The following is a 17,775-nucleotide window of genomic DNA, read 5'->3' as shown; positions in this document are numbered from 1 at the left end:
TGAACGACATAGTCGTGCAACAGGACGGTACTTCCATAACGTGAGTATCCCAATTATTACCATTATAGTAATGATCCCGGTGGCCACAAAATAATGCCAATTAGATTCGTAAATCGATCGCCACTGCGTATGCGTCATTTCTTGTTCCAGACTCTCCTCCTCAAGTAACACATGACGTAGCTCTCCTCCTGGTATGTCAAGGTAGGTGTTTAAGGCGTGTTAAACTTGCGGGGTGTCCTCGCCACCAGTTGGGCCACGGGAGTGATTGGCGACTTCAGGTAACTCGTCACTGCTCTGTCCACCCCACTGCTAGTGGGGAGTAATGTAATATTTTTCGTTTGGGCGATACATTTGGGTGAAAGCTTCAGGAATGTGACTCGTTCCAGTACTCTTTCGCTCCGATTTCCATCGCAAATAATGGATATGTGTATCGTGACTGGCGTGATAACTAGCCAGAGGTTGGGAGTACCCATCTTACTCCATTGAGCTGTCTGTATTGTCCTGGCTACCACTGGACATGTGCTATTCTTAGATCGCTCATAAATTTCTTCAAGTATGCAGTTTGGTTGGGTATCCATGTTTCTTATAGCCGTTGGTGAGCACGCTATCTGCTCTTTTGTCAACAGTAAGCACCTTTCTCTATCTTCCGCGGTCAATTCGAAGTAGTGCAGTGTGTTATAATCTACGACCAGTAGATTCCTTGGGGCGACAAATGTGCGCAACACCGACCCCTCAACGTTAAGTGGTATGGCCGTGACTTTGAGCATGCTGTATTGAGGCAGTATCTGCCCTGCTTTCCCTATTAATTTGGTTATTTCACCCGGTTTCACTATATCAATGAAGTGTCCGTGGTTATAGTGAAGGTTTAATATTCCCTCGTAAAATTGAGTATATTCGTTTATGAAGTCCATAACTTGTAATGCTATCGTTTGTATTCGTAACGTGCTATATTCGGTTTCTAGTTTTTGTGCTTTGTCTTCTACTTCGTTAAGTCCTTTAGATATTTCTTGTAGACCTGTGATTAGTGCTTTGTTAAACTTGTTCATTTGCTCGTTTATCCTGTTCTCTGTGTGATTGATTGATGTTATTGTTTCTAACATTATCTTCGCCTGGTGCTGTGATCCATTTATTAGCTCCTTTTGGTTATTATCTAATGCTTCAATGTTACTGTAGGCTTCGTCATTGACTCCAAATACTAAGGTTAATATTGTTCCTAATATTCCTCTTCTTTCCCTTCCTTTTATTTCTACTGTCAACAGCTCGCTTACTGACTCCGCCTTTCTTTGTCCTTCCTCTAACTTCTCTATTATATCCTTACAATTCACGATTTTTATCTCATGACACAGTTCTCGTACGCCTTGTATCATATTTCCTATTAATTGGTGCTCTGTTCGAATTCTTCCTTTTTCGAGTAACACCTTTATTCGAAATGTTCCCCGGTCTATGACGACCTCTCCAAGGTCTTCTGTGAAAAATCCTGGTACCGGATTATATATTTTATACGGTTCTGCCTTTATGGGTTTTAACATCGTTAAAAACATTATAGCTACTAGTATTTTCTTTCATCTTAGTGCTGCTGCCTTCTTCGGCTTTTCCTGTTTCTCTTCTTCCAGTCGTATTAGCTTATGTATGGGTCTTTTAGTCAGTTTCCCGTTTGCCTTTCTCACTGTTACTACTCTGGTTAATCCCTCCGCTCCAGGGTGTGTTTCTGTTACCCTCGCTAATGGCCATCTGCCTGGAGGTATATCCTCTTCTTTAATTATAACTATTTCTTCTTCTTTTATGTTAGGGTGCGCCTTATGCCATCTATTTCTCTGTTGTAATTGGTGCAGGTATTCCTGTTTCCAAATTTTCCAGAAGTCTCTTTTTATTTTCTCCAATAATCTCCACCTCGTCGGCATCTTCAAATAAGTCGTAAGCTCTTCTTCCCGATTTGGTGATATAATTTCTCTCCCTATAAGGAAGTGAGCTGGTGTCAGGGCTATTTTCCCTTCAGGGTCTTCTGATGACCCACATAATGGTCTCGAGTTCATACATGCTTCTATTTGTGCCAGCACCGTACTCAATTCTTCATATGTTAGAACTGTTCCCCGATGATTCTTTTCAAGTGATATTTCATTATTCGCACTGCGCTCTCCCATAATCCTCCGAAATGTGGTGCATATGCAGGTATGACATGCCACTGAGTACCTAGTGCCAGTAATCCTTGTTTTATCTCGTCATCTATTTTTTGATTTTCTTTTTTCAACAAATTTGCTGTTCCTACGAATGTGGTTCCGTTATCGCTGTATACGTTGTTGCACTGTCCTCTGCGTGCCGTAAATCTCTTGAACGCTGCGATGAATGCATCCGTAGACATATCGCTTACTACCTCAAGGTGTACTGCCTTCGTTGACAGACACACAAATACTGAGATGTAGCCCTTATAGCTCCTCTGTCCTCTGCCTCTCGTGGTACTTATTTTTATTGGCCCGGCATAATCTATCCCTGTGTTAGTAAAGGGATGACTCGGGTTCACTCTGTCTTTCGGTAGATCTCCCATTAATTGTTGTGCTGCTTGGCTTTTATACCTCCTGCACCTTAAACATTTTGCTAGATGATCTTTCACGGTTCTTCTGCCGTTGATTATCCAGTATTTCCTTTTTATGTACTGTAGTGTTTGTTGTAATCCGCTATGTAGATTTCTTGCGTGACTATCTGTTATAAGTAACTTTGTTAATGCACTATCCTTTGGCAAAATTATCGGATGTTTTTCTCCGTACTTTAGATTCGTGTGTCTCAGTCTTCCGGTGACTCTTAGAATTCCTTGTCTATCCAGAAATGGTACCAATGACGCTAATTTATTTTTCTTGTCTAATTGCTGTTTCTTCTTCAGCTTATTTATTTCTTGTTTGAAGTAGGCGTGCTGTGTGTGCTTTATCACCTTTAATAGCGTTTCCTCTAATTCTTGGACTGTAAGCTGACTTTGTCCATTGTCCTTCTTTTTTTCTGCATTTGTCTGCAAATCTCCTACAATATGAAAGTACTCTTCTCATTCTTTCTAAATTTGAGAATCTCTCGCATATGTCCTCATTTATCGTTGTCGTGTGCACCGTTATTTTCGTTTTGACTTCCTCCTCATTTGTCTCTGGTATTTCTTCTGATTCCTGCGTTAAAGTTTTGTTACTAGTCAGCCAAGTTGGTCCCTTCCACCATAGCTCTGCTTCTAATAATTCTGATGCGGTACTTCCACGTGAGAGGATGTCCGCTGGATTTTCCTTTGTATCTACCTTATGTGAATGTGATTATGCCAATTTTTCGGTCCTATAACGCGTCTTATTTCCTCTACTCTGTTGGCGACGAACATTTTCCACCTTTTTGATGATCCCCTTATCCAAGCCGGGTTATCGTTGAGTCCGACCATGCATATACCTCAATGTTTTCCCTGTTCAATGCTTGTAGGGTTTTCTTCATTAAATTTGCTAGTAGTACCGCGGCACACAGCTCGAGCCTCGGTAACGTCGTTTTTCCTTTCAATGGTGCGACTTTCGATTTTGCTATCATTAGATTCGTTTTAATTTCTGGGCCTAATACCCCTGAGTAGATTACCGCTCCATATCCTTTCATAGACGCATCTGCAAATCCATGTAGTTCTACTCTGTTTATCTTGCTTAAGTTGTTCCACCTGGGCAATGTTATTTTCTCCAGATTTACTAATTGCGCCTGGTATGTATTCCACCTGCTTTGTTGGTTGCTAGTTAATTCTTTATCCCAACTGGTCTTTTGCTCCCATAATTCCTGTATGAACATTTTCGCCTGAATTACTACAGGTGCTATCCATCGAAGTGGGTCGTATAATTTTGCTACCTCTGACAGTACGTGTCTTTTCGTTATTTTCTTTGCCTTCGTTATCCCTATTTTGAATGTGATTATATCCTCTTTAGGTGACCAGTGTATTCCTAACGTTTTCCGTACTTCTTCTTTTTTGAATGCCTTGGAGTCTACATTCCTCATATCCTCCGGTACGTTCTCCATTATTTTTTCTTCGTTGCTCAACCATTTTCTAAGAATGAAACCTCCTTTTCTGAACAGTTGTATTAATTCCTTTTGGGCTGTGTCTGCTTCCTGCACTGTCTCAGCTCCTCCTAGTATATCGTCTACATACATGTTTTCTTTTACAATTTTCGATGCCAACGGGAACCTCGCTCCTTCGTCTTCTTGTAATTGTTGTATTGTTCTTAACGCTAAAAAGGGTCGGGCCGTGCCGTATGTCACCGTCGTTAAGTTATACTCTTATATGTGGTCCTTTGTGTCCTTTCTCCACAAAATTTTTTGATATTTTTGGTCTTCTTCTGCCATTCTGATTTGTCTAAACATTTTTTCCAGATCCGCTGAGTATGCTACCTTATTGGATCTCCATCGTAATAGTATATTTGTCAAATCTTGTTGTAATTTCGGCCCTGTGTGCATAATATCATTCAGGCTTACTGCCGATGAGCTTTTGCTTGATGCATCAAACACAGCTCTTATTTTCGTTGTAGTACTGTCCTCTTTTCTCACTGGATGATGAGGTAAGTAGTACCCATCTCCCTGGTTTTCTGCTATTACCATATGACCTTGGTTTTCATAATCTTCCATGAATTGTCTGTAATTCGCTTCTAACTGTTTGTCTTTTGCAAACTTTCTTTCTAGTTGCATCAATCTGGCGAATGCTTGCTGTTTAGATTCTCCTAACTTTGCGACGTCTTCCCTAAACGGAATTTTTACTTCGTATCTCCCTTCTTCATTCCTTTTTACAGTCTGTCGATACAGTTCTTCACATTCTTGTTCTTCCACTGAGGAACTTGTGTCCTGATTTACTTCTTCTAATTCCCAGAAGTTCTTTATTTGTACGTCCATTTGTTGTCTTGATATCATACAGCATACTTCTGCTTTTATATTCTCCCTTTCTCGTGCTATTCCCGAAACTATCCATCCTAGTTTGGTGTTTTGACTCAGGAGTCCATTACTTATTCTGTGTATCCCTTCTGTCAATATGTAACTGTATTCTTTTACTCCTAGTAGTACGTCTATCTTCCCTACCTTGTAATATCTTGAATCTGCCAGTATTGCATTTTTCTCGTTATAGTCCGGTAGAATTATATCCTGTTCCGGTAAATTCCTTGTTATCTTCGGTAGTACTAGTGCTTCTATTTCCATCTCGAAGTCACTTTCGTAATGAGTTTCGATTAAAAGTTTCATACTCCAGTTGGCTGTTTTTTCTCCTGACGAGCTTATCCCGGATATGGTCGCCTGTATGGGCTTCCTTGTTGTTCCTAGCGTCGTCGCAGCTTGTTCCGTTATAAATGCGCATTGTGACCCTTGGTCGATTAGTGCTCTCATTATGTGTGATTCTCCTTTCGCATCTCTTATGCGTACCACAGCTGTCGCTAGTAATGCTTCACCTTCCTTATGGCTTGCACAGTTTACTGAATTCTGCCCTCTTTGTTGGTCGTTGCTATTCCTAGGCCCATTGGTATCTTGTGTATTTTCTCGCCTTCCGTTATTTTGTTCTCTGGCGTTGTATGGATTATTATTTCCTCCTCTGTACCTATCAGCTTGGTACCCGTTTCTTCTATTGTTTGAATATCTTCCATTTCTTTTTTGTGTTTGTTCTCCTTTCGTTCTATTGGAGTTTCTTTTGTTGCTTGTGTTTTCTTTTTCATAATGCAACATATGGTGGTGGTCTCCGCCACAGTGTCTATATTGTGAACACCTATATTGTGTCACCTATATTGTGAATAACATTGTGTTTCTTTTTTATGTGCTATGCAGTTTGTACACAATCCTTTTTCTTTCATCATCCTGTTCCGGTCTCTTACATTGAGTTCCTGAAATTCTCTGCAGTTCAGTACTCCGTGATCTCCGTTGCATATCACGCAATGTGTTCTTGGTTTCCTAAATCCAATGTGGTTTTCGTACAGTCTCCTAGTTTCATTGTCCCATTTCGTTATGATAATTCGGGCTATCAATGGGCTCCACGCTTCCGTGTCTATTCCTAACCCTCCTATGGCTTCCAGACTTTCGTGGAAGGTGTCATGTAGTGATTTCAATGCTCTAGCAGAAGATTCCTTTACTTCCTGCGCTAGTAGCATCCTGTCTATTAATTTAAACAATATCATCCTTGGGTTCTCATACCTATCTTTTAGCATGTTCCAGGCCACTTCGTAGTTGGCCTCGGATATGTTTAAGTGTTGTATCATTCTGTTGGCTTCCCCTCTTACTTGAGTTTTTAGGTACTGCATTTTTTCTGCGTTTGATAACTGGTCGTTTTTATGTATTACTTTAGTAAACAGATCGTGGAAAGTTCTCCACGTTTCATATCTGCCTTCATACACAGGGATTTTTACCTGCGGCAATGTCACACCGTCCCTCCTCTGTGTGCTTTCTGGCCGTTGCATTCCTGGCCTTATTTTCTTTAAAACTTCCCTGACTTTCCTCTTTAGATGATTTATTCTCTCTACTTCTCCATTATCTGTAGCGTCTAGTTCCTCATTTACTGCTGCTTCAATCATTAGTGTATTCACCTTTTCCATGTATTCTCTTAACTCTGACTGCAATTCTTCATCCTCCTGCAAGTCTTGTTCATTTTCTGGCCGTAATAATTCCTCGATTCTTTGTTTTCTTATCTGTATCTCCTTTACTTTCGGTGCTTTTCCTCTTTTCAGCACCCTTCCATATTCTTCCAACAAGGTTTTCCCCTCAATGTATATCTTAAATACCTGATCATAGTATTTTGTTTCAAAATATTTTTCTTTCGTTATACCCCCTTCTAGCAGGTTTTCGTGGTTATTTAAAAATTTTGCCCAATATTCTTCTAATTTTTCCTGTCTATCCCGGATGTATTGTTGATTTTTCCGAGATTGGATCTCCTTTTTTGTATTTGAAACGAGTTTCGTTATTTCTGTTCCTATTTCCGCTTGCTTAACGTATATACTTTCCATGATTATTTTTATAAATTTTTACATTCAGCGGTAAATATATTAGACAATACGAAATGTACGTTATTTATTAAATAAGTATACCTGTACTATAACACTTTCTTTTCTATCGGAATGTGCAATTTAGCGAAATATGAGTTTGACCTTGCGTGCTGTGCTATTCTTTGTACTGAGCTAGGTCAAGATGTAAACGACACACTTTCACAATGATATATATCAAAATAAATGAAATTATTTGCTACGTAATTATTTTAATTTTTCGAAATAAAGTATTTAATTGAAATTAAAAGCAAGCTATATGTATGAACGTTTCTTTTTTCAAATTGTCATACAAAATTACTGTTTAGTAAATTATAGTTGTGAATGACGTTTATTTTTTGTTTTATCAATTCTCTGTATTATTTAAATGGTATACATTCTAAAGTACATTATTATACGATTGATAGAGTGGAGATTGTTGTTCTAAATTGTTAAATTGTAATAAAAAAAAACTTGTTAAATTGTAAGATTGTAAAAGTTGGAAGATTTTGTAATTATTCAAAAACTTACGGTTTTTTGTGTTCTTAGACGTTGAGAACCCTCGCTTCTGGTGGGTTCTGCAATCGGTCCTGTCCTTTGGCTGCTCTGCGGCTCTAGTATGGCTCTCGGCTTTGGTACTGCTCTCGGCTCTAGTGTGGCTCTCGGCTTTGGTACTGCTCTCGGCTCTAGTATGGCTCTCGGCTTTGGTACTGCTATCGGCTCTAGTATGGCTCTCGGCTTTGGTACTGCTCTCGGCTCTAGTATGGCTCTCGGCTTTGGTACTGCTCTCGGCTCTAGTGTGGCTCTCGGCTTTGGTACTGCTCTCGGCTCTAGTGTGGCTCTCGGCTTTGGTACTGCTCTCGGCTCTAGTATGGCTCTCGGCTTTGGTACTGCTCTCGGCTCTGGTACTGCTCTCGTTCTCCCGGGTCTAGTGGTCTCTCTCTGCTACTGAGGGTGTTGCTGGCGTGGAATGTATAGGCTCTCTCAAACTTCCTTGAAGTATTCTGTTTCTCGATAGGACCATGAACAAATCCCCTTCGTTGGCTCAGTGAAGATGTTCGTTTCAGTTGTAATGGAAACACCAAATAATAGTAGCAGAGTTTATTGTAGAGACGTACACTATGGGTGTTGACCCGGGATTACTTTGAGTAGAGACTGATGAAGTTGATCGTTGAAGACTATCAAGTTCGTTGAGTGAATATTGGTTGAATGCCTCTCTAGGCAAGAGATATTAGTTTTATATAAACTTTAATTGGGTCAATATTTTCGCGGACCTCGCGTGACATGTGTATTTAATTTATGTAAATTGTTTAACTTTGTCAGCACTTTTGACTGATGTCCAAATTATATTATTGATAATTGACCAAATGTGTATGTAACCTAATTAACTACGTGTGTGTATTTAATAACAAGTAGATTCATTCGGTCTACTGGGTGATAAAATTATACTGTCCAATTTTGGATATGAATTCTAAAGATTTGATATTGGACACACAGTGTTGGTAGATACGCTGGGCTACACAGGATGTGACCAATTTGTACAGAGTTGGAAAACACCTAATTGGCCGGTACTTGGCTGGATCTTGGGTATTATTTTGATCCTGTTTTAAATAAGTTGTTCCCTGAGTTAGACATGATGGTATTTCCTGCGGATTAGAAATAACACGATTAATTAGTGTTGACAAGCACTCATGAGCACTCCAGAACTTCTTAAGCCAGAAGTTTTGAACTACGTCTGGTCCAGGAGATTTCCAGTTATGAAGCTCTTTGATGATATTTGAGACTTCTTCTGTGGTGAAGGGTTCATAGACAGTTGTACGGTAGTGTTGACAGCTGTGCGCCGTATCTTCTATCCATCCAGCATTGGTGTTAAGAGCAGCTGGTGTGGAAAGTTGATTTTCCCAAAACTCCTGAATTTCTTCTTGGCTTGGATATGCTTTATTGGCACTTTCGACAGTGGCATTGAGTTTCCGATAGAACGCCTTCTCGGCATGCTCAAAAAGCGCATTATTACATTTCCGGCTGTTACTAACTTTGTACCTCCTTAGTCGTCCTGAATAAACGGAGAGTTTTTGTTTTAATGTATCCAGGCACTGTTGGGCTGTGTTGTTTTCTGGATCATATTGCTAGTGTCTTGCAGTGCTTAGCATGATTTGATCAACTTTTTTAATGACTTTTCTACTTGTTGTTCCCCGTATATATTCTGTCATTTGACCAATGTCCCTACGCAATAATTCAATCGTGTTTAAAAGTCGTTTCTCCCACGGTGCAACTCTGTTATCTGTCCTTCCGGCATTGGTACCCCTTCGTGTTTTGATCTTAATTTCTATTACACTAGCTGTTGCTGTTGCTGCACAGTAAATAAGCATGTGCAAATATTCCAGTGTATGGGCTTCTACGACGTAATTGGGTAGGACTTCGATATTCATAATTTGTAACAGATCACCTAGTTTTTTAGCAGAGTTTATTTTTGGTATCGGTGGTCTGCTAAGTGGATTTGTTCCATTAAACTCTTTTACAGTACGTGCCATTTCGTTTACCAGAGTATCGCGTAACTTGTTGTTGTCCTGTAGTGTATTATCAGGTTGAGTTTCTTGTATGGCAAGCTCAGGAATCTGCTCATGCATTTCATTAGGGACTTGATTCACATTTACTTCTTGGTGATTAATCTCCCGTTCGAGTTCGCTTCTGATGGTATTGCGTCTAGTCACTGGGATAAGATTGTTTCTTATAATTACACGGTATTGATCAGCAACTCGTTGTTCAGTTACTTGAATTTCTGGGTACTCCCTGCAAAACTCGGCATAAAGACTTTGTCGATACCCGATCGTTTCTTGACCGAGGTTTTTCACCTGATAATAGAAGCGCAAAATATTTTCATTTATGGACGCAGTCCATTTCTTGCGCTGCCTCGGTCGTCCCGCTTGGGTGAGCGCCGGCTGATGTTCCAGCGCAGCACCTTCAGCGAGTCGAGCTCTTGATATTGTTTGGCTCGCTTGTGGTTGCTCTTGTTGTTGTTGGGCTGTAGCTGATTGTATGACAGGGGCCCGCCTCCTCAACACCCTGCCACCGACGTCCCGCATGCTGTCACGTCCAGCGCTGGCTCCAGACGTGCCCTGGCGATCCCCAGGCAGCGACCCTAAACTCAAACTATTTAACTCCATTTTCATGGGTGTCCATTTTATACCTACTGCCAGGTGCCAGTTTTTGTTCCACGGCAGGTATCCCTGCTAGCCTCTAGGTATCGGTTTTAAGAATACCCAGAGAGCATCCCCCATTCGCAGGGGGCCGCGCCTGATAGAAGAACTGACAAAAAAAACTCCCACAGGTTAGGTAATTATTATTATTATTATCCAGATTTATCCATACGGCTCACACTCCCTCTAAGGGGAAAATTCACTCATCCCAGATACCTACGGTATCAAAAGGATTGAGCTCTGGTTGGACTCTTTCCATGTTATCGAGTCCTAGGTGACTTGGTATGTCGGTGTATCTCCCAAAAATTTTCGTACGCATCAGGACGTCGAAAGTAACACAGCTTTCTGCATAATCTTATATAGATGTCCATTTAGACCCAGCTTTTTTATGTTTTCTAGGAGGCTCTTCGGGATGACTCCAGTGGTAGAAAGAATAATAGGTATCGTCTGGGTACTTTCCATTCTCCATTGTCTCCTGATTTGTATTTCTAGATCTCTGTACTTGGCGATCTTTTCGTTGTATTTAACACGTAAATTATTGGTGTTGAGTATCGCCACATCAATAAGTGTTGTTTGCCTAGTAATTTTATTAACTAGTATGAGATCGAGTCTATTATGGGCCACTGGTTGGTCTGTAAGCACAGTGCGGTCCCAGTATAGCTTGTAGTTGTCATTTTCGAGCATTCTATTAGGGACGTATTGATAATAAGGAAGATGGTCGGTTTGGAGAAGTCCCAGTTTGTCAGCTAGTTCTTGGTGGATAATCTTTCCTACTGAGTCATGACGTTCTTTATAATCAGTACCGACAAATGCCTGGCAGCCACCGGTAAGATGTTGGATGGTTTCTTGGGCTTGGCATCCATATCGGCATTTGTCATTTTGGACTTGAGGATCTTTAACAATATATTTCAGGTAATTTTTAGTTGAAATAACCTGATCCTGAATGGCAAGTAGGAAACCCTCAGTCTCGGGAAACATCTTTCCTGATGTCAACCAATAGTTCGACGCTGTATTGTCGACATATTCTTGGCTGATCTCATTAAGATGTCGCCATGCAGAGGTTTACTCATCCAGGCGCGCATTTTGTCTTGCTTAGTCAGGTGGTTTATGCGCATTTCTTGTTCCCTCAGTTTAAGCGGCGTCGTATCATCTACTGCGCAAATTGCTCGATGTAAAGTAGATGTCTCAGCCTGTACCTGAAAATAAGTTCTTAAATTAGCAATTTGTTTATCCAATTGCTCACCTATATCCATAAGTCCTCTTCCGCCTTGATACCGCGGTAATGTTGTTCTTTCTACTGCACTACGTGGATGATGTTTTTGCGCCTTTGTGAGAAGTGTTCTTACTTTCCGCTGAAGACCCTCTATATCCGTTTTTGACCACTTTATAATACCAAATGAGTAGCTCAGCGCGGAACAGGCGTACGTATTTAATGCCTTAAACAAATTTTTACTGTTAAGATATGACCGATTTAGTTGTCTTACTCTTCGCACGAACTCCGAAGTTAGTTCAGTTTTCATTTGTTTATGGTCAATTTTCCGCACTTGTTTTACTCCGAGATATTTGTACATATCATTTTCACCCATTGCCTCGATGTTTTGGCCATCTTGCATATCGAAACCTCCGGGCTGAACCTTTCCTCTGACTATGTTTAGTATACGGCACTTGTCTAGTCCAAAATTCATACTGATATCATTTGAGAAATTTTCTACAGTTTTTAGCATCTCGTCTAGGTGGTTTCGAGTGGAAGCCATTAATTTTAAATCATCCATATACAACAGATGATTAAGCTTTGCTACAACAGTGTTGTTATTTTTGATGCTAAAACCTGAGTCAGTAGAGTTCAGCAGCTGAGATAGTGGGTTCATTGCTAGGCAAAACCAAAGTGGACTCAACGAGTCCCCCTGGAAAAGCCCCCGGTTAATAGGGATATCTTCAGTTTCGATATTAATTTCACCCGGTATTTGAAGGTGAATTTTAGTCTTCCACTCTGCCATTATATGCTTCAAAAAGGTCACGAGATTATCATCGACTTTATATATTTTCAATATATCTATAAGCCATTCATGCGGCACTGAATCAAAAGCCTTCTTGTAGTCAATGAAGGCAGTAAAAAGGTTTCTTTATTATTATTATTATTATCCAGATTTAGCCATACGGCTCACACTCCCTCTAAGGGGAAAATTCACTCATCCCAGATACCTACGGTATCAAAAGGATTGAGCTCTGGTGGGACTCTTTCCATGTTATCGAGTCCTAGGTGACTTGGTATGTCGGTGTATCTCCCAAAAATTTTCGTACGCATCTGGACGTCGAAAGTAACACAGCTTTCTGCATAATCTCATATAGATGTTCATTTAGACCCAGCTTTTTTATGTTTTCTAGGAGGCTCTTCGAGATGACTCCAGTGGTAGAAAGAATAATAGGTATCGTCTGGGTACTTTCCATTCTCCATTGTCACCTGATTTGTATTTCTAGATCTCTGTACTTGGCGATCTTTTCGTTGTATTTAACAAGTAAATTATTGGTGTTGGGTATCGCCACATCAATAAGTGTTGTTTGCCTAGTAATTTTATTAACTAGTATGAGATCGGGTCTATTATGTGCCACTGGTTGGTCTGTAAGCACAGTGCGGTCCCAGTACAGCTTGTAGTTGTCATTTTCAAGCATTCTATCAGGGACGTATTGATAATAAGGAAGATGGTCGGTTTGGATAAGTCCCAGTTTGTCAGCTAGTTCTTGGTGGAAATCTTTCCTACTGAGTCATGACGTTCTTTATAATCAGTACCGACAAATGCCTGGCAGCCACCGGTAAGATGTTGGATGGTTTCTTGGGCTTGGCATCCATATCGGCATTTGTCATTTTGGACTTGAGGATCTTTAACAATATATTTCAGGTAATTTTTAGTTGGAATAACCTGATCCTGAATGGCAAGTAGGAAACCCTCAGTCTCGGGAAACATCCTTCCTGATGTCAACCAATAGTTCGACGCTGTATTGTCGACATATTCTTGGCTGATCTCATTAAGATGTCGCCCATGCAGAGGTTTACTCATCCAGGCGCGCTTTTTGTCATGCTTAGACAGGTGGTTTATGCGCATTTCTTGTTCCCTCAGTTTAAGCGGTGTCGTATCATCTACTGCGCAAATTGCTCGATGTAAAGTAGATGTCTCAGCCTGTACCTGAAAATAAGTTCTTAAATTAGCAATTTGTTTATCCAATTTCTCACCTATATCCATAAGTCCTCTTCCCCCTTGATACCGCGGTAATGTTGTTCTCTCTACTGCACTACGTGGATGATGTTTTTGCGCCTTTGTGAGAAGTGTTCTTACTTTCCGCTGAAGACCCTCTATATTCGTTTTTGACCACTTTATAATACCAAATGAGTAGCTCAGCGCGGAACAGGCGTACGTATTTAATGCCTTAAACAAATTTTTACTGTTAAGATATGACCGATTTAGTTGTCTTACTCTTCGCACGAACTCCGAAGTTAGTTCAGTTTTCATTTGTTTATGGTCAATTTTCCGCGCTTGTTTTACTCCGAGATATTTGTACATATCATTTTCACCCATTGCCTCGATGTTTTGGCCATCTTGCATATCGAAACCTCCGGGCTGAACCTTTCCTCTGACTATGTTTACTATACGGCACCAGCAGCTGAGATAGTGGGTTCATTGCTAGGCAAAACCAAAGTGGACTCAACGAGTCCCCCTGGAAAAGCCCCCGGTTAATAGGGATATCTTCAGTTTCGATATTAATTTCACCCGGTATTTGAAGGTGAATTTTAGTCTTCCACTCTGCCATTATATGCTTCAAAAAGGTCACGAGATTATCATCGACTTTATATATTTTCAATATATCTATAAGCCATTCATGCGGCACTGAATCAAAAGCCTTCTTGTAGTCAATGAAGGCAGTAAAAAGGTTTCTTTTTTTAGTGTATGCCTGGTTAGAAATGACTGAGTCGATAATAAGTTGTTCCTTGCAGCCCATGGACCCCTTAGCGCATCCTTTCTGTTGAGGCTCTATGATATTGTTCAGAGCACAATGTTGGTAGATACGCCGGGCCACACAGGATGTGACCAATTTGTACAGAGTTGGAAGACAAATAATTGGGCGATATTTGGTTGGATCTTGGGTGTTATTTTGATCTTTTGGTATTAAAGTTGTTCCCTGGGTTAGGAAAGATGGTATTTCCTGCGGATTAGAAGTACTGTGATTAATTGACAAGTAATTGGGCGGTACTTTGCTGGATCTTGGGTGTTACTTTGATCCTTCGGTATTAGATAAGTGGTTCCCTGAGTAAGAAATGCTGGCATTTCCTGTGAATTAGAAATAATATTATTAATAAATGTTGTTAAAAGCTCATGAACACTCCAAAACTTCTTTAGCCAGAAGTTTTGAACTCCGTCTGGTCCAGGAGATTTCCAGTTATGAAGCTCTTTGATAATGTTCGAGACTTCTTCAGTGGTGAAAGGTTCATAAGGAATATTACTGTAGTGTTGACAGTTGTTCGTCGTTTGTTCAATCCATCCAGCATTGTTGTTATGAGTAGCTGGCGTCGAAAGTTGGTTTCCCCAAAACTCATGAATTTCTTCTTGGCTTGGGTAGGATTTATTTACATTTTCTACGGTGGAATTTAGTTTTCTATAGAAAGCCTTCTCTGCATTCTCAAAAAGTATATTGTCGCATTTACGGTTGTAACTAACTTTGTATCTCCTTAGGCGACCTGAATAAACGGAGAGTATTTGTTTTAATGTGTCCAGGCAGTGTTGAGCTGTGTTGTTTTCTGGATCATGTTGTGAGTGTCTTGGAGTGTTCAGAATTATTTCTTCAGTTCTTTTAATTACTTTTCGACTTCTTACTCCTCGGATGTATTCTGTAATTTGTCCAATATCCCTGCGCAATAATTCAATTTTACTCAGCAGTCTTTTTTCCCAGGGTGCAATTCTGTTTTCAGTCCTTCCGATATTAGTTCCCCGTCGTGTTCTGATCTTAATGCCCATAACATTAGCAATTGCTGTTGCTGCACAATAAATCAGCATATGCAAATATTCTAATGTATGGGCTTCCACGATATAATTGGATAGGACTTTGGTGTTCATAATTTGTAACAGCGCACCTAGTTTCTTACAAGAGTTTATTTTTGGTAGCGGTGGTCTGCTAAGTGGGTTTGTACCATTAAACTCTTGTACGGCACGTGCCATTTCTCTTACCAGGCTATCGCGCAACTCGTTGTTGTCCTGCTGCGTATTAACAGGTTGAGTTTCTTGTATGATGGGCTCAGGAATCTGCTCATTAGGGATTTGATTATGGACTTGATACACAACTAGCTCTTGGTTATGAATCTCCCGTTCGACTTCGCTTCTGATGGTATCGCGTCTAGCCTCTGGGATAAGATTATTTCTTATAATTAGCCGGTATTGATCTGCTATTCGCTGTTCAGATACTTGAATCTCTGGGTACTCCCTGCAAAATTCGGCATACAGTTGTTGTTGATAGCCGATCGTTTCTCGACCGAGGTTCGTCACCTTGTAATAGAAACGCAAAATGTTTTCATTAATAGACACAGTCCATTTCATGCGCTGCCTCGGTCGTCCCGCTTGAGTGAGCGCCGGCTAATGTTCCAGCACAGCACCTTCAGCGGGTGGAGCTCGTGTTATTGTTGGGCTCATTTGTGGTGCTTCTTGTTGTTGGGCTGTAGCTGATTGTATGACAGGGGCCCGCCTCATCAACACCCTGCCACCGACGTCCCGCATGCTGTCAGGTCCAGCGCCGGCTCCAGACTTTTTTTTTACGCCAGACGTGCACGCCAGACGTGCCCTGGTGATCCCCAGGCAGCGACCCTAAACATAAATTATTAAACTCCATTTTCATGGGTGTGCATTTTATACCTACTGCCAGGTGTCAGTTTTTATTCCACGGCAGGTATCCCTGCTACCCTCTGGGTATCGGTTCTAAGAATACCCAGAGAGCATCCCCCATTCGCAGGGGGCCGCGCCTGATAGAAGAACTGACAAAAAACTCCCACAGGTTATTATTATTATTATTATCCAGATTTAGCCATACGGCTCACACTCCCTCTAAGGGGAAAATTCACTCATCCCAGATACCTACGGTATCAAAAGGATTGAGCTCTGGTGGGACTCTTTCCATGTTATCGAGTCCTAGGTGACTTGGTATGTCGGTGTATCTCCCAAAAATTTTCGTACGCATCTGGACGTCGAAAGTAACACAGCTTTCTGCATAATCTTATATAGATGTTCATTTAGACCCAGCTTTTTTATGTTTTCTAGGAGGCTCTTCGGGATGACTCCAGTGGTAGAAAGAATAATAGGTATTTATTATTATTATCAGATTTAGCCATACGGCTCTCACTTCCTCTAAGGGGAAAATTCACTCATCCCAGATACCTACGGTATCAAAAGGATTGAGCTCTGGTGGGACTCTTTCCGTGTTATCGAGCCCTAGGTGACTTGGTATGCTGGAGTATCTCCCAAAAATTTTCGTACACATCTGGATGTTGAGAGAAGTACAGCTTTCTGCATGGTCTTGTAGAGATGTTCATTCAGACCTAGCTTTCTTATGTTTTCTAGAAGGTTCTTCGGAATAACTCCAGTAGTAGAGAGAATAATAGGTATTGTCTGGGTACTTTCCATTCTCCACTGTCTTCGTATTTGAATTTCCAGATCCCTGTATTTGGCGATCTTTTCGTTTTGTTTAATACGAAGATTATTGTTGTTGGGTATCGCCACATCAATTAGTGTTGTTTGTCTCTTTAGTTTATTAACTAGTATGAGATCTGGTCTATTATGTGCCACTGTTTGGTCTGTGAGCACAGTGCGGTCCCAGTATAGCTTGTAGTTATCATTCTCAAGTATACTTTCAGGAACGTATTGATAATATGGGAGATGGTTTGTTTGGAGAAGTCCCAGTTTGATGGCTATCTCTTGATGAAGGATCTTTCCTACTGAGTCGTGCCGTTCCTTATATTCAGTTGCAGCAAATGCCTGGCAACCCCCGGTAATGTGTTGGATGGTTTCTTGAGCTTGACATCCATATCGGCATTTGTCATTTTGGACCTGAGGGTCTTTGACGATATATTTCAGGTAATTTTTTTTGGTATAACCTGATCCTGAATGGCGAGTAATGAACCTCCTGTTTCAGGGAACAACTTTTCTGATGTCAGCCAATAGTTCGACGCTTTATTGTCGACGTGGTCTTGACTGACCTCATTAGGATGTCGCCCGTGAAGAGGTTTACCCATCCAGGTGCGCATTTTTTCGTCCTTAGTAAGATGGTTTATGCGCATTTCTGGTTCCCTCAGTTTGATCGGTGTTGTATCATCTACTGCACAAATCGCGCGATGTAGAGTAGATGTCTCAGCCTGCATCTGAAAATAAGTTCTTAAATTAGTAATGTGTTTTTCTAGTTGCTCACTTATATCCATAAGTCCTCGTCCTCCTAAATACCGCGGTAATGTCGTTCTTTCTACTGCACTTCGAGGATGGTGTTTTTGTGACTTTGTGAGGTGTGTTCGTACTTTTCGCTGAAGATTTTCTATATCCGTTTTTGTCCACTTAACAATACCAAACGAGTAA

This window comes from Diabrotica undecimpunctata, chromosome 4 (genome assembly GCF_040954645.1).
Source record: "Diabrotica undecimpunctata isolate CICGRU chromosome 4, icDiaUnde3, whole genome shotgun sequence".
Lineage (NCBI taxonomy): Eukaryota > Metazoa > Arthropoda > Insecta > Coleoptera > Chrysomelidae > Diabrotica > Diabrotica undecimpunctata.
Note: the sequence above shows the minus strand (reverse complement) of the source record.